We start from the raw sequence: 20,334 nt of genomic DNA on the forward strand, positions 1-20,334 counted from the left end.
GAGAATTTCATTCATTCTTTTTCTAACTTTTAAAAATATCTGGTTAATTGGTGTTTTCACTGAATGTGCCTGTGCACAGTAAGTACAGAGGGCAGAAGAAGGGAGGAGATGCCTGGGGCTGGAATTAGAGCAAATGGCTAGCTAAAATGCAGAGTCCAAGAATGGACTCAAGGTCCTCTGTAAAAGCACCCAGTGCTCTAATTGCTGAGCCATCTATCAAGCCCCCATTTTAATTTAAAAGTAATCCTCATGAATTGTTAATTAAAAAATATTACATCACTTTTTGCTTTCATCTCTTCATTCCATCCCTGCCCCCCAAACCTTCCAACTTCATCCCTGTCAAATATGGGTGAATAAATATGCTTAAATACATGAATGCAACTTCCTGCTTCCATTTTTTGTTGGATGTGTATAATGCACTGACTACTCATATTGGATAAACAATTTAGGAACTATTCCCTTCTTCAGGCTAATTCTCTCAAATGGAGGAGAATTGTACTTTTTAATCATCTTCAGGTTTCTGACCCTGACTAGGCAACCTTGGACAAGAAAGATAACCAAGAATAGAAAACGTAGGATAGAGAATACCTCAGCTAAGAGGTATGCTACCTGCAGATAAGAGCACTGGGTATTCTTTCAGAACATTCAGCTTCCATCCCAAGTACATACAGAAGCTCTATACTATCTTTACCTCCAAAATCAGGGCTTCTGAGACCTTCTTCCAGATTCCCTGGCTTCCATAAGAAAGGAGACTTGCACCATAAAAATTATTTTCCAAGCTGTGTGTGGTAGTAAGGTTTTTTAGTGCCATTAATCTGGACACAGAGGCAGGAAGATCACTATACACTTTATAGCCTGTGCTACATAGTCTATATGCAAACATAAAGAGACACACACAGGAAAAAAGAAAACTGAATAATATACAAGAAAAGGAGCACTGGAGAATTGGAACAAGATTTTTCTTGAAGTCATCTCAAGTTTCTGCTACTGGTGCCCAAATAATCATTTCCAAAACTAAATATAGTCAACACTATCCTGAGTGAGGTAACCCAGACCCAAAAAGATGAATATTGTATGTACTCACTCATAAGTGGATTCTAGCCATAAATAAAGGACATTGAGCCTATAACCCGTGATCCTAGAGAAGCTAAATAAGAAGGTGAACCCAAAGAAAAACATATAGATATCCTCCTGGATACTGGAAGGAGACAAGATTGCCAGGCAAAAATTGGAAACTTGGGGGTGGGGGTGGGGTTGGGGTAAGAGGATATGGAAAGAAAAAAGTTAAGAAGGGGGGATGGGTTCAAATGATATTAAACCAACAGACTAAGAAAGGAATAACAACCTTTGGCAGTGTGGTATTTCCAGATTACTGTGAGGAAATTGAATTGCCTCAATGTGAAGGAAGTAACAAGGATTATGTCTGGGATGCAGCAGATCCTTTGGGGTGTCTCTATCTGAAATTGTGCCTTGTGATTAAAGTTAATGGGAGATGACAACAATCTAATACAATAAGTATGACAAAGGTCACATATTCATCAGGAATGAAGGGATAGGTCACTTCTCTAGGAAAAGGTGAAAGATCATGTGAAGTGCTTGCAGAGGGTGAAAGAAATACAGAATGTGTAGTAGAGATGGCAGTTCTAAATACCATCTGAGGCCATGTGACCATTGTAGAAAGGAGAACTTTAACTGATGTGAGTGCTTCTGCTGTATTTTGTTGATAATGTATTTGTGCAGTTATTGATATGTTCTTTTAGTTTTTTAATCATATGTTTCAATATCAATTATGAGTATACCTGTCATATTAGAAATAATTTTGAAGTCTTTTTTTTTTTTTTTTTTTTTTTGGTTTTTTGAGACAGGGTTTCTCTGTAGCTTTGGTGCCTGTCCCGGAACTAGCTCTTGTAGACCAGGCTGGCCTCGAATTCACAGAGATCTGCCTGCCTCTGCCTCCCGAGTGCTGGGATTAAAGGCGTGCGCCACCACCGCCCGGCTAGAAATAATTTTGAAATAATAGAAAAATGTGCTCCAAGGGACATTGCCATTCTTCTAAAAAGATAATGCATTTGCAATTGTATTTGGTATGCTTATGTTATGTTTAGGCATAATTACAACCTGGTTATTAATTTTCATTTGGAAATTAATAAGCTGATATAATTGTATGCCAAGTTGACAAGTGATTGATTATGAAAGCTGCTTTTGGTTGTTAACTTTGCTACATTTGGAATAAACTATAATTCCTAAAAGGAGAACACAGTTGTGATCTGGACCTTAAAACAAGAAAACATGCCTTTGACCCAGATACTGAGGATGGATGACCCCTGCCTTTAATCTAGACCTTGAGACTGGAAGGCACATGTTTAGTCTGAGTTCATATTCTGCTCGAAGAAATGTGGGCTGTTATTTCTCTCTCTGCTTTCCCTTACCTTGTCAGTACATGTACTCATTGTCATTGAAGTCTACTTCTTTGGGATTCCAGCATATACACTAAACAATTGAGATACCCAGTCTTGTGGGACTGAGTAATTACTAGATCTTGCACTTTCCAGTCACTGACAGCAATTGTTGGAGTACAGCCTTTAAGTTATTCCAGTAAATTGCCATATGCACACACATATAGACACAGACAACAGACAGACAGACACACACACACACACACACACACACACATATATATATATGGAGAGACAGATTTAATCCTTAAGTTCTGTTACTCTAGAGAATTCTGACATTAGTGGTTTTTAGTCAATTAAATTTTTAAACTTCTTGTTCCCAATTTTTTTATTTATGCCATAATTATACACCTGAAGCACTTTTATGAAATACTTCAGTATCACATTATATACATATGAAAATAATAACCTTTCACGCAGTAATACTCAAAAGAGTATGGGGAAAATGAAGTGTAATATTGAGTGTTATTACGGATGAAAAATTTATCAAACAGTATGAGCCATTAGATCTATGGCAAGATTTAATCATTTGTTTTGATCATGTTGAAGGTGCTTGTTCATTCTATTTAAATTTATCTTGCTGTCATTTATTCAAGTCTATTAAAATTTAAAATTAAGTAAATGGATTCTTGAAAGGGATATACCACCATCAAAGCTTAAACCACAGCAAGGTAAAACCCACTGATATTTTGTATTGGATGTGTTGAATTAACAATCTGAAATTTTTTTCCGAGATAGATTTTATGATGGAGGAAGGTCATTAGTTAATTAATAAAGAAACTGCTTGGCCTCATAGGTTAAAACATAGGTGGGAGGAGTAAACAGAACAGAATGCTGGGAGGAAGAGGAAGTGAGCTCAGAGGCCATGCTCCCCTCTCCCAGGCAGATGCCATGAAGCTCCAACCCAGGATGGATGTAGGCTAGAATCTTCCAGGTAAGTGCACCTCAGTGCTACACACATTAATAGAAATGGGCCAGGCAGTGTTTAAATGAATACAGTTTGTGTGTTGTTATTTTGGGGCATAAGCTAGCCAGGCGGCAGGGAGCAGGGCAGAAGGAATGCAACCCGCAGCATTCCACAACAATTTTACTCATAATTTCTCAAGTCCCTAGCTAGTAAATCATTGTATATTTAATACAAACATTTTAAGATTATATTAACAGGCTCACTTATTTAAAAGAGTGAAGAGTGCTTAGATAGTATTTCTTCCCTTGAGAATTATGAAGTTGGAATCTACAATAAGTGCTAATCAGTTCTCCATTTTTATTTTAGGTATTGATTTCAGCATTCCCAAACAAACGAGTAGACCTTTGTTAGGTTTAAGAAACAGTAAAAAGAAAAGCAGTTTGAAACATTTAGGGAGGGGAAGTTTTGTTGACCAGGGTTTCACAAGATACCTTAGCCTGGTTTGAATCTATTGGTGATACTCCTGCATCAACTTGCTATGTACTGAATGAAATCTAAAGTAAGAACCACCAAAATCAGCATAAATGATGTTTGTTTAATGTTTTCTTTTGTGACAGGTTCTTGCTATGTAGACTAGCCTGACCTGAAAGGCAAAATCCTCCTGTCTCCATATTCAGTGTGTTGGGATTATTGGTGGGGAACAATGTGCCAAGCAAAATCTGTCTCATTTGTCAAGCTCTGATCACTTTTAAGGCCCTCAGCCTTGCACTGGGGAGATTGCTGAGAGAATAAAATCACTTCCTGCCCAAAAGATGATCTCAGTTCTATTCCCCATATCCATGGGTATTTGGAGAGGCAAGAAGTAAATGTGGCTGTTGTGTTGCTTCTCTGTTCTGTCAGATTTACCCAATATCTGACTCTGGGATTTTATTAATACTACTAATTAGCATCACACTTCAATCAATCATCTAGAATGTATTACCTAACTACTTATTTCTAAAGGGCACTACTTTAGCAAGTTTTCATGCTTCTTTTTGTCCAGCCTTTTCTCTGCTGGGACTACACATTCTTTAAAGTTGGTCCCTGAATTCAATTTGTACACAATCCATCTTCATTTGGAAGTTTGCATTATAATCCAGAAAAGGAGGAGGGCTCCCATTTACCAGTCTATTTTTTTCTCACTGACCAGTTAAGGCCCAGCCATGAAGCAGTTGCATGACTTTTCAGCACTTGGAAGCAGAAGCAGGATTAGGTGTGCAATGGAATTCTCAATGGCATCGTGTGTGGCCAGCCTAAGTTACAGGAGATATTGCTCAAAACATAAATAAGTAAACCACAGACTCGATAAAAAGTGGAAAGAAATCCTTAATAACCTGGAAACAATGGGGAATAGGAAGAAATAAGAGATTAGAGCAAAGATGCATTTAAAGAAATTCTAAGTTAAAAATTGAAACTCATAGTTTGTTTTAAAAAACCATGTAGCTGAAAAATACCATATAGGTAGACTGACTTTGAAAAACAAAAAACCATTCTCTGGCAGAGGAAATGGCATTAATAAGATATTATTCCACCCTGTTCTTAAATGCAATGTTAGCTGCTGGAACCTGTCACCTGACAAACACAGTTAGAGCTAATGGATACAAACATGAGAAACAAGATTCATGTCTGTATATGAGAGATCCTTTTTGGAATTTCAATATTCATTGGCTCAAATAACCTTCCCACATTGTACACCCAAATCTGGCCTGCCTTCATTACATGACATGGATCAATACATGCTGGGAAATTACAAAATCACTTATCCATCTACAATCATATCTTATTTCATAATGGAGACTTCAAAGCTGTTTGCCTTTAGTGATTTTCCTATAGTGTACATAGCTTGTCTATACTATTAAGGTCTGAAGGCCAAAACCATGCTCCACACATATCCTTTATCTGTTACTGAAATGAACAGTTGACTCCATGACAAAATTTGAAATTCTACAACTCAGTGGTGACTGAGATATTTAATTTAAAATTTAGTTAGTTTAATCACCGGGAGAGCCAGGTCAATTCCCTGGGGAGCAATGGAGTGGGATCAAGGCTACCTGAGCCAACAAAAGAATTTTTGTCTCAGAAACATTTTTCTGCAAGACAGATGTTCTGGAATTAATATGCCTTCCCAGGAATAAATTATTCCACAAACTTAAACATTTAATTAACATAAATTGCTGTAACAACAGCCTGCATCTACTAGTGGTTAATGCTAAAAAGAGGAGCCAGCCTGGAACACATATTGCATTCCACATAAGCTGTCATCTTGAAGTTTCTATTGAGCTCAGGAACAAAGTTATACTGTGAACAACATAAAAAGGGACAGGAGAAGTCAGGTGGTGGTAGCACACATCTTTAATCTGAACCCTAGGGAGTCAGAGGCAGACAGACCTCTGTGAGTTCAAGGCCAGACTCGTCTACAAGAGGTAGTTGCAGGTCAGGCTTCAAAACTACAGAGAAACCTAGTCTTGAAAAACAAAACAACAAAAAGGGGAGGGAGATGGGAGAAGGCATGTCTAAACAAGTAGGCAGATGGAGATTTACAGAGCAAATCTATTGTTCTGATCAGGCAAGATCTAAAAGACACATTTAAAAGATATATCAACATACATAGGAAATAGAACACAAATACAAAAATATAGGAAAGTCCTGTCCACATTGTAAAAGATTATCTTAAATGAACAGCTATTTTGAGCTCTTCCAACTTCAGAATAAGGCATCTTTGGACACTGAAAATAGTGGTTCAAAGGAAGACCAGACGTACTTGTAAGAAGAACCAAGAATAGTTCATTTTAACTAGCCCTGACTACTATCTGTTCCAAGGCTGTGAAATTTACTCTAAAGGATTTTGTTCTTTAAGCTTCATTTTATACATATGGATGTTTGCCCAAATGTGTCTGTGTCAAGACCTGCAGAGACCAGAAGAGGGAATCAGATCCCTTGAACCTGAGTTACAGGAGGTCTGGCAACATAACCTCTGCCGTCTTCAAAAACAACCATTGCTCTTAATTTTTAAGCTATCTCTCAAGCCACATTTTTATTAAAAATCTATTTTCACACATTTTAATTAAAATATATTACATCTCTTTACCCATCTTGTGTCGTCTCTCTATCCCTTTCCAAATATTTCTCTTCCAATTCCTTCATTGTTAAGTATGTACTAATAAGTACGGACAAATTTGTGAATAGAATCTGCTGGGTCTATTTCTGTTGGTTGTGTGTTATGCTTTCAGGACTGAACATATTCAAATAAGGAGATAAGCCATGTCTGAAGCCAATTCACTCACTTGAAGTAAAGTTTTACTTGTTATTGAGCAACATGATTCTGATCCTTAAATGTCCTAGGCTCCCCTTGACAGAAAACATTATTAAAACTATGTTAGGGGTATTTATTAATATTTATGTATTTTTAATATTATTAAGAATATGGGGCCGGGCGGTGGGTGGCGCATGCCTTTAATCCCAGCACTTGGGAGGCAGAGGCAGGCAGATCTCTGTGAGTTTGAGACCAGCCTGGTCTACAGAGCTAGTTCCAGGATAGGCTCCAAAGCCACAGAGAAACCCTGTCTCGAAAAACCAAAAAAAAAAAAAAGATATGTAAACATGAAGAAAACCTATTTAAAACAGAGTCACCTACATATTTTTTTCTTCAACATTTGCCATTCTGGTGCCCTAAGGCCAGAAAAATGCACCAGATCTTCAGAACCCACAATTACAGGGAGTTCTGACAAATCTGAGGTGTGTGCTATGAATCAAAGATGGGTACCCAAGAAGACCAGTACTCATGAGACAACTCTCTGGGTCCCACATATGTCATTACAATGCTGAAGGTGAAGGTGACCCACTCTTCTTTCTGTCTCTTATCACTTGAAAGATAAAGTCACCTCTGGATGGTTGTCAAAGGATCCCATGGACAGAATGAGAATGGCATTTGTATATTCCTTCTTATTTTCATTGTTAAGACAGCTCTCTCTATGTTAGTAAAGATAAAAAAGGATGGTTGAATTCAGTCTACGTCCAGCCAAATTTTATTAGGAAAGGTTCCATAATTTGAAGTAGGCTTTCTTCTGGGACTTTTTTGAGACAGATATGTCTACATAAACATAGATGACAGGAATTTATTATGAGGAACAAGATGGCCTCTACCCCTCAAACTCACTGAGATGGGCCCCACACACACTCCTGTGTACAGTGATTACAGCCTTACACCTCTAATTCCAGCTGAAATATGTATTTTAAAGGCCATATCATTGAATGAGAGAAAAATGAATAAAATAAGCTTTAAAGGGTAGCATGATTGTTTTGATGCAAATATTTACTCTAAGAGTGAGTTAGTAATAAGCCTAAGGTACGGCACAAACATTCATAAGTTTTATTAATCTTCTGGATCAATTGTTTATGAAGTGGCTGTTGTGTATTTGGGAGTTTTTGGTGGGGCAGAAACATCCACCTAAAAAGGCACCCAATGAAATGATAGGATAAAAGTGGAGATTTTTGAATCTTCTCTACAAAGAATGAAGGGGGACATAGATATTATGAGATGAAAGGGTAGATTGTTAAATCTCCTTTTAAAATGCAACTACTTATTTTAAATATTTTACATTGATATGGATGTTTGCATTTGATACAAATTTGACATTATTTTTGTTCAAACTACTGTCTATACATTTATTTTCTTGTTCAAGATATTGTACCTAATACAACTTACTTAACAATGTAATGAAAATATCTAGTCCTTGAAAGATATTATTATCAACTAACTAGGATATAAAGTGCTGCATGTTAGTAGTTTGTCATTTATTACAATTGAAATTATACTCAAGTTAGGTATTTATGAGGTTACACAGAATTTTATTAGCTGATTCAAATATAGATACTTTAGAGAAAATGTTTGATGAAGTGAAGAAAATTTTATATCTTTGGTTATCACAAATTAGTACTGAAAATATACAAAGAGATTCTATTAACTATTTAGGACATAAAATACACCTATAAAAATTTGATCCCAAAAGTTACAAATTAGGAGAGATCAATTGTGGGCTTCTAATGACTTTTAAAAATTCCTGGAAGGTATTGCCAACATATATTTTGGATTAATCCTGCAGCATTTATAATCAAAAGTCTTTTAGCGGCTGCTGCTCCTTCCTCAGCATTCCAATAATTCAAAGACAATAAAATAACATACAGTATCCAGACTCTCTGTGTATTTTTCATCTTTATTTGTGGTTTTATTTTAAACTCTAATTTTACTTTTTCTTTTTAATTTTTTTTGACAAAGTGTTTCTCTGTATATATCTGGCTGTCATAGATCTCATTCTGTAGACCAGGTTGTCCTTGAATCAGATCTGCCTGCCTCTGCTACCCAGTATTGGATATGAAGCCATGTGTCTCCACGACCAACTACTCCCTTCCTTTTTTTAGGACTTTATCATTTTATTTCTACCCCAAGTCTACATATATTTTTAAACAAACAAGAAACTATTTAAAGGTTTTTTCATTTGAATTTATCTTTAATGTATATCTCTCTTTTTCTGACCAAATGAGTCTATAATTTGCTAAGCAATATGGCTAAGGATAAAACATTGCCTTTGACAGCTGGATCCACCTGATTCCTTAGCTTTCTGAGAGTCTAGTCTCATGGCTGAGGTACTGGCAGGAACCATGTTTATTGCCACAATTCTATGGAGTTTCAAGGTCCCTATCACCACCAAGAAGCATGATGGTGACTGTACACAGACACCATTTAAGTGTTTGATGTGGTGCTTCTTAAAAGGGCTGCAAGGTTTTCACGGCTAAAACTGAATCAGGAAGCTTCTCTTAAATGAGAAATGCATGCCTCTATCAAACAGAGCCCAGCTAAGAAAATGCTGATACAAAGAAAGCATGCTTAATTCTGTTCTTTTGTGTCTAGAATTAATTTCCAAGCTCTCTCAGGTTTCAATAGGATTTAGTTATCCATGTTGACAACATTTGTTAACAGAGGTTTTTGTTTCACCTGGTCCTGTAACCATTCAGTCCCAGAAAAACAAACAGAGATCTACATTGATTTTAAACTGGTGTACCTATTAGATCATGCTTCCTATTAACCCTTACATCCTACAATCACCCATAATTCTTATCTGTGTCAGTCACATGGCTTGGTACCTTTAATCAGCAAGGCAATCTCATTTTATCTCCTCTGCCTCTGGGTGATAACTGCAGGTTGAACCTTTCCTCTTCCCAGAATTCTCCTGCTCTGATCTGCCCTGCCTATACTTCCTGCCTGGTCACCCAGCATATACTTCCTGCATGGCTACTGGCCAATGATCATTTTGTTAAAACAATACAATTGACAAATCTTTAAAAAATCCATGACCATTGTCACACAGCAAATTTCCTCTAATTTAGACTTAAAAGGAATAGGTAAGGAACAGTTCAAAAGTACCCAAATTATATGATCAAATACTTGTACCTGATTTCAGTCTAGCAGAAAAAGTAGCAAGGGAAGTATAAATAATAGTCCCTGAAGGGACCTGGTCAATTGCTCATAGTTCTTGATACAAAGAGATCAGAATTTTGGTTTTTAAACTCTTATTAGTATTTTTGTCTATTATGCTAAAAAAAAAAGAAACACATTTCAAAAAAATGGATTCAGAGGCAATTGGGAATGTCCATATATCCCTTTCCATAGAAGACAGATAGTTTTCCCTGAAATTTCCTTTGGAAATGATATGGAAGCTGAGAGGAATTCACCATGGTGATAAAATGAGATGGTGACAGCAAAGACATGAAATGAATGGGAAATTTGTAAACTTTCTTCAAATCTAGTTCCAGTGCATCAACTCTCCCTAGCTTTTGTGTTTCATACAGTAGTTTAAGAGAACACACTAATTCTAATTCATGCAAAATTAATTTGAAAACTCAGTCAGTAAAAACCATCCTCCTTTAATTCAGAATGAATTACTTGGAATAGCTAGTACAACATTGGACCCATTTCTCCTGTGTGGTTATGCAAATGTAAAGATAGTTTCTATTGTATGAAATCACACAATAAAATATTACCATATTTTAACACACAAAAAAGGATATAAAGAAATGCAAGTTTGACCAGGAATTGGTGGTGCATATTTTAAACTCCTGCACCTGGGAGGAAGAGACAGGTAGATCTCTGTGAGTTTGAGAACAACCTGCTGTATGGTTTGTGTGCCAACAGAGGCAGATATACACAGAGAAACCCTGTCTTGAAAAACCCACTAAAGTCTTGTTGGCCAAAGAAGGGTGATGTACACCTTTAATCCCAGCACTCAGGAGGCAGAGACAGGTGTATCTCTATGAGTTTGAGGCCAACCTGGTCTACAAGAGGTAGTTCCAGGCCAGGCTCTAAAACTACCTAAAATCCTGTCTTGAAAAACCAAAACCAAAACAAAACAAAACCAGATCCTGTACCAGAAGACCCATCGGAGAGAGTCTTCATCAAGCGACAGATGGAGATAGAGACAAAGTCTCTCATCAGAGCAACAGACTGAGCTCCCAAGGTCCAGTTGAAGAGCACAAGGAGGGAGAAGATGAGCAAGGAAGTCTGGAATGTAAGGGGTTGGTCGACCCACTGAGACAGTGTGCCTGTTCTAATGGGAGCTCACCAAATCCAGCGGAAACGGGACTGAATGAGCATGCCATCAAACCAGACTCTCTGAAAGTGGCTAAAAATGGGGGATGACTGAGAAGCCATTGATAAAGGCACTAGGACTTTTTTCTACTGCATGTACTGGCTTTTTGGGACTCTAGTCCATTTGTCTATTTGGATGCAAAGCTTCCTAGAACTGGATGGGGGGGGTCTTGGACTTCCCACAGGGAAGAATTCCCCGCCCTCTCTTAATGAAGGATGGGGAGGGAAGAGGAGGTGTGGGGGAGCAAGAGAGGAATGGGAGGAGGGGAGGAAGTGTAAATTTTTTGAAAGGAAAAATAAAAAATGAAACAAACAAACAAAAAAAACCAAACCAAAACAAAAAACAAAAAACAAAAAGACTTCAAAGATACAGAAACCCCAGTTTTGTAAATGTGAAAAGCAAACAAACAAGCAATAAGTGAAGAAACTTAAAAACTGAAGTTTAAGAAATATACTCATGATCCATTGGACCCTGAATTCTACAAGTTTCACGCTGCACCAAATCTCCAATTATGCCCCTACAAACCCCCTACCACAACCTCAATGGAACTCTGAAACCCAGCCTGCTACTACTCAGAGGGGACCAAGAGGTGAGTCATTACCCATGCAGCAGGACACCCCACTCTCTACACCCTCTATATCAGAGCAAAACCCCAGAACCCCCCCCCCCCGTGGCCTCAGCTTTCCTAGCCAGCTAGCCAGTGAGTTTCCTTAAAGTAGGCTGCTCCAACACCCCCATCCCATCTGTTGAACCTTGAAAGCTACAAGTTCCACTCTGCCCCAAGCCCTCCTATATATGCACCCCCAACCTAAGTGGAACTCTGCAGCACAGCCTGCTATTACACAGAAAGGACCAAGAGATTAGTGATGACCCACCCAGCAGGACAACCTCTTTAGGCCCTCCATACTAGTGCAAAATTCTGGGCCCAAATCCCACCTGCTTCAGTTCTCTAGCCAATCAACAGGCAAGTTTCCTCCAAGTGTGCTGCTCAAACACCCCCACACCATCCAGCAGACCCTGAAGGCTACAAGTCTCACTCCACCCCCAAAACCATTCTACCTCCCAGACCCTTGCAACTTCAGAGGAATATTAAAACACAAGATGCAGCTTCACAGGGTGGCCCAAGACAGGGACTCTGAAGCACATGCTGTGACTGCACACACTGGACCAGGAGAGTGACCCAGGAGTGCAGATGAAAAGAGCAGGCCAAGAGAGAGTGCAAAGACAGACCTCAGTGGCATGGCTCTCTGAAACACATAGTGGGCCAAGAACAGGTCTCAAAGACACAAACAACCACTTTAAGGATTGGACCAAGAGGCAAAGACACTGCTAGCACCAATTGAAGGAAGAGATGGGTAGGTGCCAATGCAAGAATACATCCAACAACATAGAAAGCAACATGGTCACACCAGAACCCAGTGGTCATACTACAGAAAGTCTTATTCATCCTAACCCAGGAGAAGCAAAAGAAAATGATTTTCAATGTAACTTTGTGAGGATGATTGCGTCAATGTAACTTTGTGAGGATGACAAAGGAAATAAAAATTCCCTTAAAGAAATTAAGGAAAAAAACAAAAAATTGGAAGACATCTATAAATCTCTCAAAGAAACCAAGAAAAAAAAACAATCAAACAGATGAAAAAACAGCTCAAGACTTGAAGACTGAAACAGAGGCAATAAAGAAAACACTAATGAAGGGAATTCTGTATATGGAAAATCTGGGTAAACAAATGGAAACTACAGCAGGAAGTGTAACCAAGCAGAATACAAGAGATAGAAGAGAGGCTCTCAGATGCTGAAGATACTATAGAACAAAATCAAATCATTGTTCAAAGAACACAATAAATCCAACAAATTCCTTACACAAAACATCCTGAAAATCAGGGACACCTTGAAAAAATTAAACCTAAGAATAATGGGGATAGAAGAAAGAGAACAACACCAACTCAAAGGCACAGAAACTATATTCAACAACAACAACAACAAAAAAAATCATAGAGCCGGGCGGTGGGTGGCGCACGCCTTTAATCCCAGCACTTGGGAGGCAGAGGCAGGCAGATCTCTGTGAGTTCGAGACCAGCCTGCTGTACAAGAGCTAGTTCCAGGACAGGCTCCAAAACCACAGAGAAACCTTGTCTCGAAAAAAAAAATCATAGAAAATAACTTACCCAAACCAAAGAAGAATATCCCTATGAAAGAACAAGAAGCTTAGAGAACACCAAATAGACTGGACCAAAAAAAGTCCCCCTCAACATATAATGATCAAAATGCAAAACAGAGAATGAAGAAAGAATATTAAGAGCTACAAAAGATAATGGTCAAGTATAATATAAAGTCAGACCTGTCAGACTAACACCCAAATTCTTCATGGAAACCATGAAACCAAGAAGGCCCTGAACAGATGTGCTGAAGACCCTAAGAGACCACAGACACCAGACCTACGAAAGCTTTCAATCACCATAAATGAAAAAAAGAACAAAATATTCCATGGCAAAAGCAGATTTAAACAATACCTATCCACAATCCAGTCACATAGAAAGTACTATAGAGAAAACTCCAACCCAAGGAGGCTACCTGTAAACACCGGCAACAGATATCCTAACACCCACAAACCCCAAAGAAGAAAAACACACAAACACCACTACTGAAAAATAACAGGAACTAGCAGTCCCTTGTTATTTACATCTCTTAATATAAATATACTCAATTAACCTACAAAATGGTACAGGCTAAGAAAATGGATACAAAAGCAGGATCCATCCTTTTGCTTTATAAAAGAAACACACCTAAACCTCAAAGACAAACATTGCTGAAGAGTAAAGTGTTGGAAAAAATTATCAAATCAAATGGACCTAAGCAGCACACAAGTATAGGTATCCTAATAGCTAACCAAATAGACTTCAAAGTAAAGTCAATCAGAATAGATTAAGAAGGACACTTCATTTCCATAACAGAAACATTCAATCAAGATGAAGACTCAATCCTGAACATCAATGCACCAAATATAAGAACACCCACACATGTAAAAGAAACATTACTAAAGCTTAAATTGCACCTCAAATCCCATACAAGAATAGGAAGAGACTTCAACACCCCACTCTCCCAATTGGGCAGGTCATTTAGACAAAAACTTAACAGAAAAATAAGACAACTAACAAATGTCTTGACTTAAATGGACTCAATGGACATCTACAGAGCATTCCACCCAAACACAAAATATACCTTCTTCTCAGCACCTCATGGAACCTTCTCTAAAATGAACCACAAACATGGTAACAAAGCAAACCTCAACACACAAAAAAATGGAATAACCCCCTGTGTCTTATCAGATCACCATGTTTTAAAGTTAGGATTTAGCAACAACAATAATCACAGAAAGTCTAAAAACTCATGGAAATTGAACAGTGCTCTATTAAACCACCCCTAGGTCAAGCAAGAAATAAAGAAAGAGATGAAGTACTTTGTAGAATTCAACAAAAATGATGGCACAAAATACCCAAATCTATGGGACACTATGAAAGCAGTGCTAAGATGAAAGATCACAGCACTAAGTGCCTACATAAAGAAAATGGAGAAAACTACACCAGTGACTTAAGAGCACAAAAAAAGCTCTAGAACAGCCGGGCGGTGGTGGCGCACACCTTTACTCCCAGCACTCGGGAGGAAGAGGCAGGCGGATCTCGGTGAGTTTGAGACCAGCCTGGTCTACAAGAGCTAGTTCCAGGACAGGCTCCAAAACCACAGAGAAACCCTGTCTCGGGGAAAAAAAAAACTCTAGAACAAAAAGAAGCAAACTCACCCAGGAGGAGTAGAGGATAGGGAATAATCAAATTGAGGGCTGAAGTCAATAAAATACCAAAATTAAATCAACACCAGATGAACAATTCAACTCAGCTTATAACCTGCAAGGAAATAGAAGTCATCAAAAGCCTTCCAACCAAAAAAGCCAATGGCAGGACAGTTTCAGTTCAGAATTCTGTCAGAACTAAGAACTAAAAATTATACTCAAAGGGTTCCACATAATAGAAACAGAAGATTGCAAAACCTTTTTTATGAAGCTACAGTTATCCTTATACCAAACCACACAAAGATTCAACCAAAAAGGAGAATTCCAGACCCATCTTACTGAAGAACATAGATGCAAAAATACTCAATAAAATACTACCAAATCAAATCCAAGAACACATAAAAAATCATCTATCATGATAAAATCAGCTTCATCTCAGAGATGCAAGGATGATTCAAAATACAAAAATCTATTAAGCATCCTGCCCTCTAAAATATCCAAGTTATGTAAAAAAAATCCTGCCCTCTTTAAATTCCTTTCCTAACATCCCTTAACAGTGAACAACAATATGGCAGCATAGGCCAAACTAACCCCTTTCTCCTCATCCTGGGTTTGGGTCATCGTGTTTCATCACAACAACAGAAACCCTAATTAAGACACCATGTTTGGTTGATACGTATGAGAGACCTGCTCTTTTCTAAAGTTAAACAAAGGAGAGAGATTTGGGGGAAGGTTGGGACAGAGAGAAATAGTGGGAGGAAACACTGCAGTCAAGATGAAAGAATAAATAAAAGATAAATGAAAGAGAGGAATGAGGAACACCAAGGGAAGATTGGGACAAGGAAAGATGAAAATTTAGCAGGGCAAATGACAAATCTTGTGGCTCTATCTCAGGTATATGGGCTTCATTTTCAAAAGGCTTAGAAAGTTCTATCCATGTGAAAGCATTAATCTAATTGACATTTAACAATAAGAAATCAGGAGTCAGAGAGCAGGGTGAGAAACTGAAAGATCAGAGAAGCAGTTAACCAGCAAATTGTGACTACCACCTCTTCAGCTTCTCCATGTTAGTAAAGTGCTAATATTCTCTTAGGCCTGCCTTAGGAATCCTGACTTCTAGCTGTCCAGAGTCCTCCAAACCTCTATGGTAAATTTTGGTCAGGTAGTGATTAGCTCTGCTGTAATGTTAAGCAAGCTTTCTTATCAGAATATAATCAAAATATCACACATTTCCCTATTTGTCTAATTAAAAAGTGAAGGTTTAACTATCACAGTAAAGCTATATACACTAAATACAATAACTAGATATAATATATACAGGGAAGAATTATACTAACAATGTCCAATCCATTTGCATTTGGAAAATTTAGAGAAAGTGTTTGATCATCTATCCTATCTTAGTAAGCCCAAGGTGTTGTACCTAAATTACTTTTTATCCTAACTGGTATTACTAACCTTAAATAATCTTTCTGTCTCTTACTTAGCCTTATATACTTTATACATTTTTAGTTCATTTTTTTCAATTTGTTAACATGCATAATTACAATTATCGAGTCTTTAGCTCTATCAGAGAACTCAGAAGGATATAATATTACCCGAGTAAACAGGAAGTATAAAGCAAAAAAAAAACATTTAAAATGAAGAAACAACACCACCTGTCTATGTAAAATGAATTTTTGTCAGGCTGTAGTGGTGCATGCCATTAATCCCATCACTTTATAGCAGAAGGAGGTATATCTCACTAAGTTAGAGGCCAGCCTGTCCTGCAAAGTGAGTTCCAGAAAAGCCAGAGCAACACAGAGGAATCTGTCTTTTAAAAAAGGAAACAAAATGTCTTTTTGTTTCACCTTGAAAACACACCTAAAATGATAATAAATAAGTGACTGTTAGACCAATTTATTCTTTTGAAGGGGGTATTTTATTTGGATGATGTGCTATTTTTTAGATGCCTCAGTTGTCTAGTGGTTTTTAGATTCCTTAGTTCAATGTTTTCATACTTTTGTAAAGACAAAACAAAACTCTGCCGTAACCCTAACTTTATGAAGACTTATTGTTGGAAATTATATTTAATCAAAAGGAAAACATCTGTTAATCTTACAAATTAGTTAAGATTGAATGGTAATGCTCTCTGATGAACTGTTGTCTCTTTTACTCAAGAGATCTTTTTGTTTGAAGCTAATCTTTAAGGATTGAAGTGGTCTCTATAATTTTATTCTCCAATTTAATACATATCTTGGTGTTTATTCTGAATGCAATGTATTTTTAAAGCATACAGGTTGATTTAATTTAACAGGGCTTTTTTTTTATTATCTACTGTCTCCCCACAGCTGTTGTTTCCTTTTTACTAGCATTTAAAAGTGTAAAGGTTAATAATCTATTCTGTAACCTATCTCTGTGGTCTTAATTCCTCCTTTCTGTTAACTGAGCATATATTTTAAGAGGCCTGATGAAGTGTTAATCTAATTAATCTTTTTCATTCCCAAAACAACCTAAAAATGATTTAAAATCTGCTTCCTGCTACATGGCATAGAGCAGTATATGTGGATTGTGCCCTATCTACCTGTCTAACACATTGCACACCTGAGAAATCTCTGTGCGTCAAAAACTTCTTTTGTCCCCTGGAACTAAGCTTCACTGGATCACACCATTGCAGCTAGTGGTAACACCATGTTAAAAGCACTCTACTCAACTATTGCTCTACCAGGTCCTAAACAATTTGTAATCTTTATAACACAAACCTGAAATTGGAATGCAATATTCAGAACGTCTAGAAACTACACCTTCAGTTTTCTAATCTCTCTTCCCACTGTACAACAAAAGCAGTGCCCATGTGTGTACTCTGGACAGAGATACAACCAGCATCATTTCCTTCCATTCCAGGGCTGCAGTATTTCTATACACAAAGAGGCTCAGAGAACAAGGGCCACTGCCAACATGAACCACATGGACCGACATAACTACAGTCTAGCTCACGGTAGTTCCAAGTCTCAGCAGAAATGACATTTCAACAGACCTGCTCTAAATACCCCCCACTCATTATGGGATTGATAATGATCTTCCTTACCACTCCCCACAGCAGAGACAGAAGAGAATCATGAAAAGAACTCACAAACTGTCTGCCACTAGTACTCCTGATTTCCAACCCTTCCCAGAATCCCTCACTAGCTAGGGCCACCCACCTGGGCCTCTCAATATTAGCAGCTCCTCTACAGGAGGATCAGAGATCAAATGACTCAGACAGCACAATCCTGCCAGTTCTGCCCTCCCAGCCCAGCAGACAGGGTCCCAGTTTAGACAGTTTGTATTTAGTACATATTTTCCCACTCTACTAGAGCACACCCTCTTCCTCATCTAAAGCACAGGGTCCTTTGTGTGCACATTTCATTACATACCCACTTTCCAGATCAGCCATCCCATTGGCTCAGAGATGGGAAATCCTGCAGACAAACAGGTCACATTCATAAAGTACTGTTACAGTGTAACTGTGGTAACTTTGTAACTGTTGCTAAAGAACAGACCAGGAATTAGAAAACAATCCAGGGATCTGAAGGCTTTGAGGCAGCAAGGAGAATGTAAATACGATGTAGTTGTCATCTCAAAAACTATTTTAAAAACTTGAGACAGACTTTATGGTCATGTACTCCAGAGACAAGGGATTTGTATTAGAGCACAATAAAATTTTTCACGTATTTTCTCTAAAGATCAATGTCTTAATAGAGAAAAGTCCTGTTAAGTAGGGCCACAACATTTTGCCTAGATCTTCTATTGTAGATGAACTACTGTAAATAGAGCAATTAGGTTTAAAGATAAGGTCAGTCCCTTTCCCAGGTTCCTTTTTGCCTTGGTCTGTGGACTGCAAACAATGGCCAATCAGGACATTCATAGAGCATCTACAATTGACGACCTGAATCCACATAGCTAATCTCAACTACTTATGAAGGGGGAAAGGTTTTACCCTCAGTCCAGCCTCTCCTTTCTGCACTGTGTCTCCACCAGCTTCAATAAACTCTTCCTCCTATTGTAGTCTGAGGACAGAAGGAATGCTCCATATGCTAATCCTTTCCCTACAACTGCAATGCATAGTCAACTACATGACTCACATGCATAATTTTAAAACTGTGAGGTGGTACAGTCATTTTTAAAGGAATTTTGAAAGTCTAATGTACAGGACAGCAAGGTCATTGCGCTGGACAGTAGCAGAACAAGGCTACCTGCGTCAACATAAGAGAACTTGTCTCAGAAACTATTTTTCTAACAGGATGGAAATGCAGCTGTTCTAAAATTAATATAACTTTCATTGAGAAATCACTTCACACACTTACGGTGCCAAACTGTAATGCCTCCTTGAAAGGCTTGATAGAGGTTGTTTTTGATATGGGGATGTGCCTGGTGTCTGGTTTTAAATCAACAATAGATTCTTTGCAATGGTTTGGAGCCAAATATCTGGACAATCCAGTTGAACAATGTGTACCCTGCACCCTAAACTCTAACAGCCCTGATTAAAATACATTTATCTTTTGGGTGATTTAGAGGCAGTCCTCCCTCAGCTAAATTCTACTTTGGGAGACTGAACTATTTCCAAGGCATTGGCAAATCCTTTGTATCAGCCATTCTCCTCTTCTATGCAGCTTAGAAGTGCACTGCTACCCAACAGGTGAGATGCTTTGATACCGTCCACATAGTTAAATATAAATGGAGATCGTATGTAAAGGTTATATGCAAAGTGCTCAATATCGAGAAGATACTGAAGAAACTAGGCTTCCCTGACTTTGGCATATTGAAGTTGACAAGAAAGATGTTTGTACACACAGCACCCTGCTCTCAATTCTCTAAGAGGATTAAGCCCAAAGCGCAAAGTTTTTCAGAGGTCTGTCCCTAGGTCTAGGAATTAACAGGACCGCGTGGGACTTCACAATGCAGGGAATCTGGCGGCAGGTTCCGACACGGTTTCCAGGAGGACACAACATACTGTCTCCCGCACCTCACCCTCTGCTCCTCCCCATCTGGAGACAGCATTCCCCCGCTCACCATGTTGTGGTTTCTCAGCTCGCCAAAGTTCTCAGTTTACCAACTCCCTGCAGCAGCAACTTCACCGCAACACAGGAAACCAATGGTGCCAGCTCCTCTGCAAAACTGAGAGTGAATGCGGAAGCACGGAAGAACCCTGCATGACATCTGACTGGCAGGTCTCCTGGAGTGCCTGATTGGCTACCGAGGCCTGAGTGACAAGAACACCTCCCACAGGACTGAAGTGTGCTTAAAGAGACAGAACAGAGATTTCGGGCCATTCCATCTACCTGAGTCATCATAATCTTGCACTCCTTAGGAACTTTCCCTTTTACCTCCAGTATACGACCTGACCAGTTAGCTTGTACAGTGCACTGTGCTGTGGTAGGTGGGTCCAGTGACTTCCAGTCCCACAGGGGAAAGAATGCCCAGAATATTAACAGCTAAGGAGAATTTTAAGGTCACAAAAGGAGATGTTTGGCTTCATGCTGAGGT

At 38.4% G+C, this 20,334-nt stretch overlaps 1 protein-coding gene and 1 pseudogene across 1 annotated transcript in view; both read right to left on the bottom strand.

Moving 5' to 3' along the window:
* Positions 1-19,976, bottom strand: part of LOC130881447 (olfactory receptor 7C2-like) — a 164,224-nt gene extending 144,248 nt beyond the window's left edge. Inside the window, exon 1 of the mRNA XM_057781046.1 lies at positions 19,861-19,976. The gene's annotated coding sequence lies outside the window, so the exon portion shown is untranslated. The remainder of the gene's footprint in view (positions 1-19,860) is intronic.
* The window catches only part of LOC130881437 (zinc finger protein 431-like), a 46,277-nt pseudogene extending 26,300 nt beyond the window's left edge, over positions 1-19,977 (bottom strand).
* Positions 19,978-20,334: the final 357 nt, after the last annotated feature.

The sequence above is a fragment of the Chionomys nivalis genome, chromosome 1 (assembly GCF_950005125.1).
Source record: "Chionomys nivalis chromosome 1, mChiNiv1.1, whole genome shotgun sequence".
NCBI lineage: Eukaryota > Metazoa > Chordata > Mammalia > Rodentia > Cricetidae > Chionomys > Chionomys nivalis.